Raw genomic sequence first — 3,453 nt, 5'->3', positions numbered from 1 at the left:
ATTTGAAAAATCATAGCACAGGCCACCATTGCACTCCTTCTGAACATCATAGTACTGCAAAATATAAAACAAAATAATGAAAACTAATATCGTAAGATATATAAAACAATGATGACAAACTACATTTTAAGATACAAAATGCTGATAAAATAAACATAATGTTTGGTTGCCCAGTATTTAGAATTTAAGTCTTACATTGATATTCCCAGCTAATGCCATAATGGAATTGAAAATTGAGGTGCACACCAAGTATGATGCAAAGCATGTGACAGTCCCTTTGGTACCTGGCAAGTTATCACACCGGCTATAATCAGAACCTACATTAAGAACCTTCGATAAAGGATCCAGCATAAGATCAGCCGTAACCAGTTACTTAAAACACTTCACAAATGGTAACTAAGGATCATAAAGCAAACAACATTTAGCCATCAAGCTTCTCGCAATTTAAAACATAGTAACAAGATTTCAATATGAACACATACAAATCTAGTTTAGTAAACAAAGTATACATCTCATAAATATGAAAATATGCATTTAGTTCCAAATTTTAATAGGATTTCAGCCCCATGAAAATATATTCCTTGAAATTTTTTATATTTATAGGTGTCTATTTCTGAGATTTTTGGGTTGTTCTTTTATGGATTAAAGGCCTACAAGTATCAAATACATGAGATATATTATCAAAAATGATAAAAAGTGGACCATACTGCAAAATGTTTGTAAAAACACACAATAAACAAGAATGAACTAACTAGAGGAGGGAAAAGCATCACCTATGCACAATATTTTGAGATCCAGATAAGCCTTCACTACTGTTATGGAAAACGCTTGCACAAACAACTTAAAAAATACATTGAATATTTCAAAAACCACATCAAAAAACAAGCCTTCCATAGCGGATAAGTGTTCAAAACCCTTAACACAAATTTTATGGATTGTACTTGCTCATTATGTACTGAAGCAAACACAGTTCAACCAAGAAGAATGATAGATTTTCCATCTGAATAATAGATAGTACGACTTGTCAGTACAACAGGGTATTATTAGGAATACAATAAAGAAAAGTAATTTAAAACATGAATGCTAGATTTTATGAGGCATTTTCTAAAGTAGATTTGATCAATGCCACACAGGCTGCTTTCAACAATATAAAAAGTGGTGCCATTCAAAACTTTACCACTTTGTTGGAATCAGCTGCCTTTAGAAACCTAAGGAGGAATACATATGGCTGAGTGGGAACTGTAAGCTTGAAGTTCAGTTGCTTTAATATCGTAGACTCCTTCGAAGAGATATTATCAATTGATCAATCAATCTGAATGTTTGGAGACTATGTTGCAATCAATGACAAAGAATTATCAGTTAGAGCTAATTACCATGGCCACTATCTGCTCTGACGTCCATTCATTTGGGAAGATGCGGATGAAGTCATTGACCTGTAGCCAAGTATAAACCAGCTCTTATCAATATTATGTTACCTATTATAATATAATTTTTGTGTTGATTCCAGCATAAAGCGTAATCTTCTGTAGGAGTAGATATTGCTGGTGTATGTAATTTTATACAGCCAACAAAGTGTTCTTTTAATTAGATATATACACATCCTTTCTTACAGATGTCAGCAAGTCATCCTACATGTGGAGGACAGACTTCTTCATATTTGCTAGCTATAAACATTGCAGGGATAGCAAGTAATGGCAAATTCTTCCTTGCAATACCCTGAATAGAAAGGTATCTATCAATGATGTTCACAGTGAGATACAATGTATCTAACTTAATTACCTTTTATCTATTAATAAAAATTAAATTAAATTATTATTATTTTTATATTAATATAATTTAAATAAAATTATTATTTCTATATTTATTTTTAGGTATTCTATTATTATAATATCTAGTCAACTTATAATATGAATAAAAATATTAGTCAACTTATGATTTTAATTAATATATATATATATATATATATATATATATATATATATGTAGAATACCAATAATAATTATTTAATAATTTGAATAAAAATAAATAAATAAATTATCTAACCAACCATTAAAATTATTAATCCTACCTTTATAACCTTAAATATATATATTATATATATATATATATATATATATATATATATATATATATATATATATATATATTTAATTTAAATAAATAAATAGATTCCCTTTTTAAAACCAACCTTTTTTACCTAATTTAACTTATTTCCATAAGAAAGATAATAATAATTATAATTATAATAATATCATTAAATTAGTAAATAAGAATTTGACCTGGGTCCTAAGGTCAAAATTAGCCGTTAATTTAGCCGTTGGAGACTCTGCTCAGACTATTTATCATGCTAAGTTGGATCTGTTTCTTCAACTTGTCCTGACGATGAACCACACTAGTTGGTTCGAAACGCGTCGACAAATGATATTCCATGTGATTTTCGCCGAAGAATCTTTCTTAACGAGATACAATGTCTCTGGCATTAATTCCAATTCCAGATGCACCTGAAAATTTTAAGATTTTGATGTCAATCCTAAGAGATAGACCATATAAATCTCTTTTAGATCTAAGTTTTACAGCAAATGGAAGTTGGAACTAGCATAGGAACAAAGTTGTACCTCCACCAACCAATCAATCACGACTGCCCTCATCTTTGAGTTGATTTTAACCTGGTTTCTCATATAATCTGGAGGTACGCAACTCACGTCCTGGGCATACATGAATGCCAAATTTTAGTTAAGGAAAATAAAACTTTACCTTCACCCTAACAAGAAACTACAATCATTGACAGAGAAACATACCTCAATTGTCCTGTAGAATTTGTATATATCTTCAACGTATTCAACAACTGCCAATTGGTTTTCAATGTTTCCATCATCAATGCTAGGAAGCACCTGATGGGAATCCCTGAATGCATCTTGAAATACATTCCTCAAGATTATTAATCATTTTCAGCTGACTTACATCATAAATAAACACAGCACTAACTTGAGGCTATCAAGATAACTAATCATTTTCATCCAACTTACAACATGACTAAAGACAAAGCTATCTTAAGGTTATAAAACTTGCTAGTAATTTGGAGTGGACATGGATACTCTGGTCTTGAAGGACGAGTCTCACGGTTGGGTGGTCAAACAAAGAAGTAGCAGGAATTTCAGGTGAACCACTGAGGAATTTTATCCGCCAGGCAATGACCAGGTAAGTAGGAAAAAATCCCTTGGACATCTGTTACATTATCTGCTAAGTTTCTTGGTAGGAAATATGTTCAATATTTTATATATTTCTACATAGGAATTGGGTGAGGAGTCTGGTTTATTTGAGTTATTAGCAGATAACTGTATATAAATAGTGTTCTTTTACCCCTCAGTCAATTGCAAAACAAAAATCAGAAAAACCTGTGCGGTGGCAGAAATACCTTGAGCGAGGAAATTCAGAAACTGAGATTAGGGTCT

The 3,453-nt window shown here is 31.1% G+C and overlaps 1 long non-coding RNA gene across 1 annotated transcript; it reads right to left on the bottom strand.

Moving 5' to 3' along the window:
• Positions 1-2,460: 2,460 nt before the first annotated feature.
• Positions 2,461-3,071, bottom strand: LOC149243759 (uncharacterized). Its single transcript, XR_016245801.1, has 3 exons — positions 2,800-3,071; positions 2,617-2,706; positions 2,461-2,502 (listed from the first exon to the last, which is right to left on the bottom strand). It is a non-coding gene; the product is annotated as an uncharacterized LOC149243759 (long non-coding RNA).
• Positions 3,072-3,453: the final 382 nt, after the last annotated feature.

Source organism: Pinus tabuliformis, chromosome 8 (assembly GCF_031772625.1).
Source record: "Pinus tabuliformis cultivar Carrire ecotype Pingquan chromosome 8, CPIR1, whole genome shotgun sequence".
In the NCBI taxonomy this organism is placed as follows: domain Eukaryota; kingdom Viridiplantae; phylum Streptophyta; class Pinopsida; order Pinales; family Pinaceae; genus Pinus; species Pinus tabuliformis.
Note: the sequence above shows the minus strand (reverse complement) of the source record. Positions and strands in the feature narration are given on the sequence as shown.